The sequence below is a fragment of the Elephas maximus genome, chromosome 7 (genome assembly GCF_024166365.1).
Source record: "Elephas maximus indicus isolate mEleMax1 chromosome 7, mEleMax1 primary haplotype, whole genome shotgun sequence".
Classification (NCBI taxonomy): Eukaryota; Metazoa; Chordata; class Mammalia; order Proboscidea; family Elephantidae; genus Elephas; species Elephas maximus.
In genome coordinates, this window is record NC_064825.1 from 105,335,984 (window position 1) to 105,348,076 (window position 12,093).

Sequence of the window (12,093 nt, forward strand, 5' to 3'; positions counted from 1 at the left end):
CATTGAGTCAGATTCAACTCACAGAGACCCTACGTGCTATGGAATGAAACACTGCCCCGTCCTTTGCCCTTCTCACAGTTGTTGTTATGCTTAAGCCCATTGTTATAGCCACTGTGCTAATCCACCTGGCTGATGGCCTTCCTCTTTTTCACTGACCCTGTACTCTGCCAAGCATGAAGTCCTTCTCCAGGACATGATTCCTCCTGACAACATGTCCAAAGTATGGAAGACGCAGTTTCACCATCCTTGCCTCTAAGGAGCATTCTGGCTGCACTTCTTCCAGGACAAATTTGTTCCTTCTTTTGGCAGTCCATGGTATATTCAATATTCTTCGCTAGCACCACAATACAAAGGCGTCAATTCTTCTTTGGTCTTCCTTATTCACTGTCCACCTTTCACATGCATATGATGTGATTGAAAATACCATGGCTTGGGTCAGGCACACCTTACTCTTCAGGGTGACATCTTTGCTCTTCAACACTTTGAAGAGGTTCTTTGCAGCAAATTTGCCCAATGCAATCCATCTTTTGATCTCTTGACTGCTGCTTCCACAGTTATTAATCGTAGATCCAAGTAAAATGAAATCCTTTGACAACCTCAATCTTTTCTCTGTTTCTCATGATGTTGCTCATTGGTCCGGTTGTGAGGAGTTTTGTTTTCTTTATGTTGATGTGCAATCTATACTGAAGGCTGTGGTCTTTGATCTTCATTAGTAAGTGCTTCAAGTCCTCTTCACTTTCAGCAAGCAAGGTTGTGTCATCTGCATAACACAGGTTGTTAACGAGTCTTCATCCAATCCTGATGCCCCATTCTTCTTCATGCAGTTCATACACAGAAACAGGTCTAAATAAGATTTAAGAGCATGGAAAAAATACTTGCTCATGTGCTAATGAGGGCAAAAAGAAAACAAACAAAAAAAGCAATTAAAAGGAAGGAGATTTTCAATACTGCAATTCCTGGATTCACAAGATAATATGCATTATTTAATTCACAGGACAACAACATTTGAGAGAAAAGGAATCATGATATTAAATATGCACATTAGTTGCAAGTCGAATTCAGGCAGCAGAAACATTAAAATCGACCACCATCAAGGAAATAGATGTAATTTATTTAATTAAGCACTAAGTGCAATTTTGCTATCCCTGAACCTCCCCCCCCAAAACACCCAAGGTGAACATCTGACATCTGGAGACGTTTTTGATTGTAAAGACTAAGAGGGGAAGGTACTACTGGAACGTAGTGGAAAGAGGACAGGAATGCTGCTAAACATTATGCAATGCACAAGGCAGCTCTGCGTAGAAATTATCTAGCACAAAATATTAATAGTGTCAAGGTTGAGAAACTCTGAAATAGGATATTAAGGAAACATTTATAATAGTGAGAATTGTCTGAGAAAGATTGACTTTCAGTTTGTTCTTAAATCTTTGAATATCTGAATAAAAAAAGATAGGGTTATTGAGAGTTCTAAGTGTTACATGGGACCTGAGGCTTTTGGTGTTTGAACATCTGGAACCTATGTCTTGGGTTGTAGAACCAGAGATGAGCTTACCAGAATTCATAGTCTGAGTAAGAGGTCCTCTTTACAAGAGACTCACTGAAGGCATTCATAACAGGTGGGATTTAAAATAGTACTAAAACAAGGAAGGGTCCCCGGGAACTGTGATGAGTTTGTAATCCTAAAACTCTGAGCTTTTCTGGGCATAGGGTTGCCAAGTTTAGAAAATAAAAATACAGGACACCCCACTAAACCTGAACTTCAGATAAATAAATATCTTTTTTTTTTAAAGTAGGAATTTCCCATGCAATATTTGATATGTGCTTTAAAAAAAAAAAAAAAATCTAAGATTCAGCTTTAACTGGGTATCCTTTAGTTTATCTGGGAAATACACCTGACACCAATTTGTGAAATCCCACCATTCTCTTTATATTAAGAACTTCTTCCTCAAAATATCTTCACTTTAAGATTCTCACCCATCTTTTCAACAGGAAATAGAGGGATAGAATCAGTATTCTAGGTGCCTTGAAGGGAAAGAAGAGACAAGGGCTTGGAAAAGTGAAGCAATATCATCAAAGCTAAAGAGTTTTTCCAAAAGTCATTTTTGAATGGGGACATGTCTCTAAATTCCATTCCTCTATGTTTCATCTTGACACACATCTTCAGAACATCTCTGTGGTCTTCAATACTTTTACTAAACTAGTTTCCTTAGTTTTACAATCTAAAATTTGTCTTATAAGTGCTCAAAAAGTTAGTAGAATGGAGTGTTTGAAACTGTGATCCTTAGAAGGGAAAAATGCTAACATCTCAATCTGTAGTGTGAGTCAGAGCCTGGTATACAGGGATGCGTACGTGGCACGGAGTCAGAGGAGGTGGGTTCTAGTTATAGATAGATGATCTAAAATCTGTATGTCACTGGGCAAGTCATGGCTCCCTTAGGCTTCTTTCTATTTGCTCAACTGTAGAACAAGGCAGGTTGATAAGTAGTCTTCACAGAAAATGATAAATCAGAATTGACTTTGATGTCTGACTTCCTTAAAAAGAGTGATGATGAAACTGCTAAACTTCCATTTAAAATATAAAAAAAAAATAGATATAGAAGATGAATATAATGACTATTCTTTCTTTATATTGCAAAATATGCACATGTCAATATTACAGAAAAATTGATTTTAATTACAGAATTTATTTCAGATGCTTTCACTTTTCATTAGTTTCAGTAGGCCAGATATGAATACTTTTTCTCATTTTCTTAGACTTTTCTTTCCAGAATTCATAGATTCAGTGAGGCTGGAATGTCTTAAATGAAGATTGGGATGCATGGTGGTATCCAAACTGCTTGAGTTAATAATAATAACACTTGTAGTCTTTAAAATTACATTTCAGAACATGAACAGAATTAATTTTTACAGTTTTTGAGGAAGTAAAATTAATTAGTAATTTCGTTTTTGAAACTTCAGATATTCTTGTATGTTTTGGATACTTAACACCCATCAGAATTATGACAGAGATCTATTTTGTCTCATCTAAATGCTCTACCTGGGTGATAGTTAACCATGCTTCATGTATCCATCACTCTCCTTAATCACTTATTTACAAGACTGATTTTCAGATTCCAGCAACAGGAAACATGTTTCTGGTAGAGAGAAATATAAATGCTGGGGCCAAGTTTACTCTCTTGGGCTTCTCAGATTATCCAGAACTTCAGATCGCCATCTTCTTGATATTCCTGTTCATCTAGAGCTTCAGTGTGGTTGGGAATCTTGGTATGATTGAAATCATCAAAATTAACCCCAAACTGCACACCCCCATGTACTTTTTCCTCAGTCACCTTTCATTAGTGGATGCTATTCCTCCATCATTGCTCCCAAGATATGGGTGAATCCAATATTAGAAGACAGAATCATTTCATTTTCAGGGTATATGGTGCATTTTTTTAAAAAAATAACTTCATAGTAACTGAATAAATTTTATTCACTGTGATGACCTATTACTATTTTGTGGCCTTTTATAATGCTCTGCTGTACACAGTTGCCACATCCCAGAGATTCTGTGCCATGTTGGTGACCAAACCATATGCATGCACACTAGAGTGCTTTTTGAGAGTCATATGCCCTGTTTTCAAATTATTTTTTTGTGGTTTAAACACAATCAGACATTTCTTCTGTGAGCTATCCTCCCTGATTTCTCTTTCTTGCTTTGATATTCATCTCCACCAGTTGCTGCTTTTCTTCTTTGTCACCTTTAATGAGGTGAGCACACAACTCATCATTCTCATCTCTTATGAGTTCATCTTTGTCACCATCCTGAGGATGCGCTCAGCTAATGGGTAACGTGCCTCACACCTGATCTCCACTACTATCTTCCATGGCATCATGCCCTTCCTCTAGTGTGTGCCCAACTCCAAAAACTCAGGTCACAGAGTCAAAATGTCCTTTGTGCTTTACACAGTGGAGATCCCCATGTTGCATCCTCTGATTTACAGTCTGAAGAATAAGGAAGTCAAAGATACAGTCAGGAAAATCATGAACACAGTTTTTGTTTTTTCGTATTGAATCCATCCATTGGTAAACATGTAGTTGAGTTATTACCGAATACATTTCCCTGATTTGCAAAAGAATCATGGGTCAAAGTTTCATTATTAACCATCATTTTAGATCTTCAAAAATAGAGAACATTTTACAATAGAAATACTATGAGTTTTTGGCCAGACAGACTGTACCTGGATCTGCTTTTATAAGCCAGATGCTGGGTCAAGCAAAAGAAATTGGAAACACCACATCTGCCACATTGCATATTTGAAATGAGTAAGTGTTTGTTCTTTCATCCTTTCTTTTCTGGTATCTACTCCTAAAAAAAAAAAAAAAATACCAAAAAACACATTGCCATTGAGTTGATTCCAACTCATAGCAACCCTGTAGGACAGAGGAAAGATTATAGCTGTTAAATACACAACCAAATTACTATTGTAAAATTAGTAAATAAATCACAGTTTAAAAAAAAGTATCTTCCTCATCCTCAGGGACCTTAAAATCCAGTGGTGTTAGTGTGGCAAGCAAAAAAGTAGCCATTTTACAATGTTCAATATAGCAAACTTCATAACTGGGTGAGTGACACGAGCGTTCAAATTCATTTGAGGATAATAAAGGAATTGCTTCATAATTGACAAGCTCTTTTAACTTTGTCTTTAAGAATAGATGAGATTTTAAGACAAGCACAAGAGCAAGATTAAGTTGCACACCCGTAAAAAGATGAATTGTCAAAAGTGTGATAGATATATTTACAACAATGGCAAAAAAAAAAAAAAAAGAGTAGCTGCTAAGCTTGGTTATGCACAACTAAAAAGCTCATGGAATTTGGCTTCTTGGTTTGGAGGTTTAGGATTATGGTTTCATGATGTATTCCAGTTAATTGGCCTAATAATGGATTTAATGCTTCTGTTCTACCTCCTTCTTTGGTGCATAGTGCCTGGGGTTTTAAAAGCTTGAAGCTGGTCACCCAAAGCATAACAACTGGTCTTTATTTTCCTGGAGCAACAGAGAAAAAAAGAGAGTCATGACTAGGAGGAGAATGTGGAATGTGTGACTAATTGCCTCCATGAACAACTGCCTCCTTTGCCATGAGACCAGGACAACTGGACAGTGTCTTGCTACCATTACTGAACATTTTGACCAAAAACTCCATAGACGATTTCTGATCAAAAGGGAAAAATGCAGAACAAATTTCAAATTCTCATGGACACCAGACTTCCTGGAGCAATGAATGTTGAATGAGGCCCTGAAACTCTTGCCCTGAGATAATCTTTACATCTTAAACCAAAAACATTCCTTGAAGTCTTCTTAAAACCAAACGGTGGTTTAGCTTGCGTAGTAAAAAATATCTGCCTTGAGCATTATGCTCTTTTAACTTTTTCCTTACTATTGGTGTAACTATATTCTAGCCACTTTTTACACCTCTGCATCTCACAGATAGGACATTGTTGTTTTTGTTGTCGTTAGGTGCCCTCAAGTCAGCTGGGACTCATAGTGACCCTGTGTATCACAAAACAAAACATAGCCGGTCCTATGCCATCCTCGCAATCATTGTTATGCTTGAGCCCATTGTTGCAGCCTCAGTATCAATCCATCTCGTTGAGGGTCTTCACCTTTTTCGATGATCTTCTAATTTACCAAGCATGATGTCCTTCTCCAGGGACGTCATCCCTCCTGATTACATGCCCAAGTAAGTGAGATATAGTCTTGCCATCCTTGCTTCTAAGGAGAATTATGATTGTACTTCTTCCAAGACAGATTTATTTCTTCTCTTGGCAGTCCAATGTATAGCCAATATTCTTCAAAAACACCACAATTCAAAGGCATCAGCTCTCCTCCCTTCTTCCTTCTTCATCATCCCACTTTCGCATGCATATGAGGCAATCGAAAATGCCATGGCTTGGGTCAGGCACACCTTAGTCTTCAAGGTGACTTCTTTGTTTTTTGAACACTTTAAAGAGGTCTTTTGCAGCAGATTTGCCCGCTGAAATGCATTTTTTGATTTCTTGACTGCTGCTTCCATGGATCTTGACTGTAGATCCAAGTAAAATGAAATCCTTGACAACTTCAGTCTTTTCTCCATTTATCATGATGTTGCTTATTGGTTCAGTTGTGAGGATTTTTGTTTTCTATATGTTGAGATGCCATTCATACTGCAGGCTGTGGTTTTTGATCTTCATCAGTAAGTGCTTCAAGTCCTCTTCACTTTCAGCAAGCAAAGGTTATTAATGAGTTTGTCTCCAATTCTGATACCCCGTACTTCTTCATATAGTCCGGAGTCTCAGGTTATTTGCTCAGCATACAGATTGAATAAGTATAGTGAAAGGATACAACCCTGATGCACGTATTTTCTGATTTTAAATCATGCAGTATCCCCTTGTTCTGTTCAAACGTCTGCCTCTTGAACTATGTACAGTTTCGTCATGAACACAATTAAGTGTTCTGGAATTCCCATTCTTCACAATATTATTCATAATTTGTTATGTTTTACGCAGTCAAATGATTTTGCATAGTCAATAAAAGACAGATAAACATCTTTCTTGTATTCTCTGCTTTGAGCCAGGATACGTCTGACATCAGCAATGATATCCTTGGTTCCATGTCTTCTTCAGAATCTGGCTTGAATTTCTGGCAGTTCCCTGTCGATATATTGATATGGCTGCTTTTGAATGATCTTCAGCAAAATTTTTACTTGCATGTGGTATTAATGATATTGTTCAATAATTTCCACATTTGGTAAGTTCACCTTTCTTGGAAATAGGTATAAATACAGATCTCTTCCTGTCAGTTGGCCAAATAGCTGTCTTCCAATTTTCTTGGCATAGACATGTGAGCGCTTCCAGGGCTGTATCTATTTGTTGAAACATCTCAGTTAGTACTCAGTCAATTCCTGCAGCCTTGTTTTTCACCAATGCCTTCAGTGCAGCTTGGACTTCTTCCTTCAGTACCATCAGTTCCTGATCACATGCTATGTCCTGAAATGGTTAAACATTGACCAGTTATTTTTGGTATAGTGTCTTTGTGCATTCCTTCCATCTTCTTTTGATGCTTTCTGCGTAGTTTAATGTTTTCTCCATAGAATACTTCAATATTACAACTTCAGGCCTGAACTTTTTTGCAGTTCTTTCAGCTTGAGAAATACTGAGTGTGTTCTTCACTTTTGGTTTTCTCTTACCACATGCCATTATAATACTTTACTCTGTCCTCTTGAGCCTCCCTTTGAAATCTTCTGTCCAGTTCTTTTACTTCAGCATTTCTTCCTTTTGCTTTAGCTACTCGAATTTCAAGGGCAAGTTTCAGCGTCTCTTCTGACATCCATTTTGGCCTTTTCTTTCTTTGTTTTCATTTTAATGACATCTTGCTTTCTTCATGTATGATGCCCTTGACGTCATTTTCACAAGTTGTCTGGTCTTCAGTCGTTAGTTTTCAATGCATCAAATCTATTCTTGAGATGGTCTTTAAATTCAGGTGGTATATGCTCAAGGTCATACTTTGTTTCTCTTGGATTTGTTCTAATTTTATTCAGTTTCAACTTGAACTTGCATATGAGCAATTGATGGTCTGTTCCACAGTCTGCCCCTGGCCTCTTTCTGACTGATGATTTTGAGCCTTTCCATCATCTCTCTCCACAGATATAGTCAATTTGATTCCCGTGTATTCCATCTGGAGAGGTCCATGTGTATAGTTTCCATTTACATTGGTGAAAAATTGTGTTTGCAATGAAGAATTCATTGGTCTTGCAAAATTCTATCATGCGATCTCTGGCATCTCTTCTATCACCAACGCCATGTTTTTCAACTACTGACCCTTCCTCTTTGTTTCCAATTTTTCATTCCAATTGACGGTAATCATCAATGCATCCGGATTGCATATTTGATCAATTTCTGACAGCAGAATTTGGTAAAAATCTTCAGTTTCTTTATCTTTGGCCTTGGTGGCTGGTGCATAAATTTGAATAATAGTCATATTAACTGCTTTTCCTTGTACACATATGTATATTATCCTGTCACTGACAGAGTTGCACTTCAGGATAGATCTTGAAATGTTCTTTTTGAAGATAAATGCAAGGCATTCCTCTTCAAGTTGTCATACCTGGCATAGTAGACCATATGATTGTCTGATTCAAAACGGCCAATAACATCCCATTTCAGTTCACTAACGCTTAGGATATCAATATCTATGCATTCCCTGTTTGCACAGTGTTTAAAGCAATTTGCTGGTAGTTGAAAGTTCAGCAGTTCAAAACCACCAGTGGCTCTGCAGGAGAAAGATGTGGCAGTCTGTTTCTGTAGAAATGTATACCCTTGTAAACCCTATATTTTTGCTGTGAATCAGAATTGAGTGGACAGCCGTGGGTGTGGTTGAGAAAGGCATATACATCTAGAACAACCACTAATTATGGGACGATCATTAAGTGTTTCATGCAGATAGTTAAAAGACTAATTCCTATGTTATCCTCCATGTGTCTGTCAGTTTGTCATACTGTGGGGGCTTGTGTGTTGCTGTGATGCTGGAAGTTATGCCACCACTATTCAAACAGCAGCAGCAGCATCCATGGTGGACAGGTTTCAGTCAAGATTCCAGGCTAAAACAGACTAGGAAGAAGCACCTGGCGGTCTACTTCTGAAAAGAATTAGCCAGTGAAAAGCTTATGAATAGCAGCAGAACATTGTCTGACACAGTGGCAGAAGATGAGCCTCTCAGATTGGAAGACACTCAAAATATGACTTGTGAAGAGCTGTCTCCTCAAAGTAGAGTCGACCTTAATGCGGTGGATGGAGTCAAGCTTTCAGGACCTTCATTTGCTGCTGTGCCATGACTCAAACTGAGAAGAAACAGCTGTAAACTTTCATTATCAAAACAATATATTATTTTAGTTCAAATGCATTTAGTGTCAAGGTGGGTCGCTTTTGAAACGTGTGAAGCTCAGTAGACCAGAGTTGGAGCCTCATTGCTGTGTATGTTGAGCATTCTATTAGGTGATGCTTCCTGGATGTTTTAGTTTTGTAAACTTTTGCCCTTTTTTTTCTTTTATTTCTGTGAGATAAGGATTACAAGCATAATTATGGCTTTCCTTTTTTTTTTTTTTTAAGTGATAGTTAGGGATACCTGATGGGTTTGTTTTGTTTTTTATTCTGTGTCATATTTAGAAAACCAGAGATTCCCCATGTAACCTAATGGAAAGGCACTCACAATAAACTACTTAATTCTTACTGTTATATTGTTATGCCACTGATCTGCGGCACTACAGTGCCACCTGTCTTACTGGTGGATTGTATTACCAGATCATATATCTCAAAACACATAACTCATATCAAAAATTCCAAATAGGTCTTTGAATCAGCATGCCACAACTAGTGAAAACACATAGCATCAAATTAAAAAAAAAATTAATAATGAAAGGTTAAGAATTATCTATATGGAATCAAATTGATAGCAGCAACTTGAAAGATTAGATAGAAACCTTAGGGGACAGGGAAGTTTTGTTAATGAGGAAGGAACAACTCACAAAAGGAGGGTGAGAATGGTTATACGACTTGAAGAATGTAATCAATGTCACTAAATGACACAGGTATGAACTGCTGAACTGGTGTATGTTTTACTGTGTATATTCTCAACAACATAATAAATAAAAATACATTAAAATTTTAAAAAAGAAAGAAGTTTTATACAAGATTAAACAGTATGAGCAATATTTAGAAGGCAAGAATGTATAATTAAGTCAATGATTGAACAAACTGTTTTGAGTTTCTGTTTTTTACCACCTATGTAAAAGGTATCTTGTTAGTTGCTGGAAGGAATGCAAATTAGAATGAAATATAATTACTATTCTAAATTATTTCAGGAAAGAATTTCACTGTGGAGGATGACGGGATATAAAAACGAGGTTTAGATAGATTGGCCCTCTGTATGGAGTAAAATAAAATGGAAATACCCCATCTGCCATATTGTATACATTAAATGAATGCTTATTCTCTCCTTTCTTTCCCTGTATCTGGAAGATTAGAATGTTGAGAACAAACACAGAGATGGTATGTTTATGTACAGTTTTTTGATTCCGTTCTATCATCTATTAATAAGTGTAAATATATTGTTAATCCAGTATGGCAGTTTGATCAAGGGCATAATCTCAAAGTTCATCACTCCAGGCAGTCTTCGTACAATAATAGAGTGGGGTTGTGATAACTATTGAGAGCTAAATACCTTCCTTGGGCTTTACTATGGTTTTAAATTAATTGTCATTTCTAATTATAATCTAAATTAAGAAATAATCAAAGACCAAAATTATTGTGTTTATTAGGAAGAATTGGTTTTCCTTTAACAAATATAATAGTTACTACAAAAAAAAAAGCTTTCATAGACATTGGTATCTAACTGGAAAATTTTATAACATCAGATTTATTTTTTGTTAGTAATCTTTTCTTTTCCCCTTAGTGTCTGGATGGAATTCCAAATTCAGTCAGAATCATAATAGGGAAAAATACTGTTTTCATGAGTGTAAAATGAAAACTTGACAACAATTTTTATGTTTGTTCAATGAATTATTAGGAAAGATAATATGAATGTAAATTTACAGTGTTGTATTAAGATCATCCTTTGTTAGTTAATATTTGGCTATCTAATGGAGGCCAGCATAGTTTTAGATAGCCACAAATAAACTCCAAATTGTCATTTACTTGGAGCTGGTGAAAAGTATTAGAAAAATTAAATAATCCCTTTTCAAAAAATAAACTGTTATTTTTCTCCCCTAAATTGCCAGAGGATGATAAAAATTTGTGAAGGAAGAGACACAACCACTTTTATTCTGAGGAAATGGAGGTCTATATGTTTTTGGTGCTCTGACCAAGGTTTTAAATTTGGGACTTCAAACACATGGGCAGTAACCCTGATGTTAAATCTCATATTCTTCCAGTTATCTAACATTAGATTCTAAAGTTATCTTTAGTAGCTTTCATAGCTGCTATGTTGAGGATAATTTATATTGGCGTTATCCATCATAAGTTTGAATTGAAAAAGGTAGACCAGTAATTTCCAGCTCATTCTATAGCTATCTGGAGTCCATTATGATTCATTCAAGACCCATGAATCATCAGATTTTGTACCATTTCTTTTTACTTCTGAACTATTTAAATTTCCCTTACTCTCCAGAACTGTATCCTACTAGCAGACTACTTTGCAACATAAAAGACACTGTACATAAATTGACCTATCGTTTTCTGTGGTAATAAAACTCTATGCGATTTTTGTCTACAATGAATTAGCATAACTGTCATCACTATATTATTATTTGAAAACTTAAGTGTATTTATAAATTTGATAAAATTTTCAAGGAGAAACTATATAGTGTCATTGGAAACACATCCCAATGATATTAATGAGGTTGATTTTATTTTTCTTTACTTCAATTTAGTGAAACTATCCATGGATGAATATTTATCATCGTTAGAATAATACAGATTCAGCATCTCTAAATCTGATAGTAAAACAAAGATAGAAAAGAATTGTTTTACTAAAACAGCAGTGGCACTGAATTTTCTATCATCGACCTCATATGTGAAAGCTTTCATAGTCACTTATTATCAATGATTATTTTAATAATTTACTAAATATTATCAGATTTTTTTTTTCATTTTTGTTGAAGGAAAATCTGTTAATCTCCTTATCTTCAAATGGAATTGTTATCTAGTCATTAGAGGCATTCTCCATTTCATTATCTGAGAAAATTATTTGAAAAAGCCTTCAGTATGTTATATACTAAATAACAATTTAAAAAGCTTGTTGCAATTTAACTTAGTCAAATATTCTTTAAAACAGTATAATCAGAATCTGGATTCAGTTCAGGAGGTAGAAAGCTGAAAATGGATTTGTTTCCACTATTAAAGGACAAGCATATTCTGCAAAATCACAGCCTTTCTGGAACACATTAGACAACTGAGGTCACTGGAAGATCAGCTAACGCAAGCATTGAGTAACCTGTACCAGCATTTCACTGCCAGGGGAGGGAGAGTGATCTGGAAAGAGATCCTCTCTGATGCGGAGGTGAAAGGGAAGACCTAACACTTA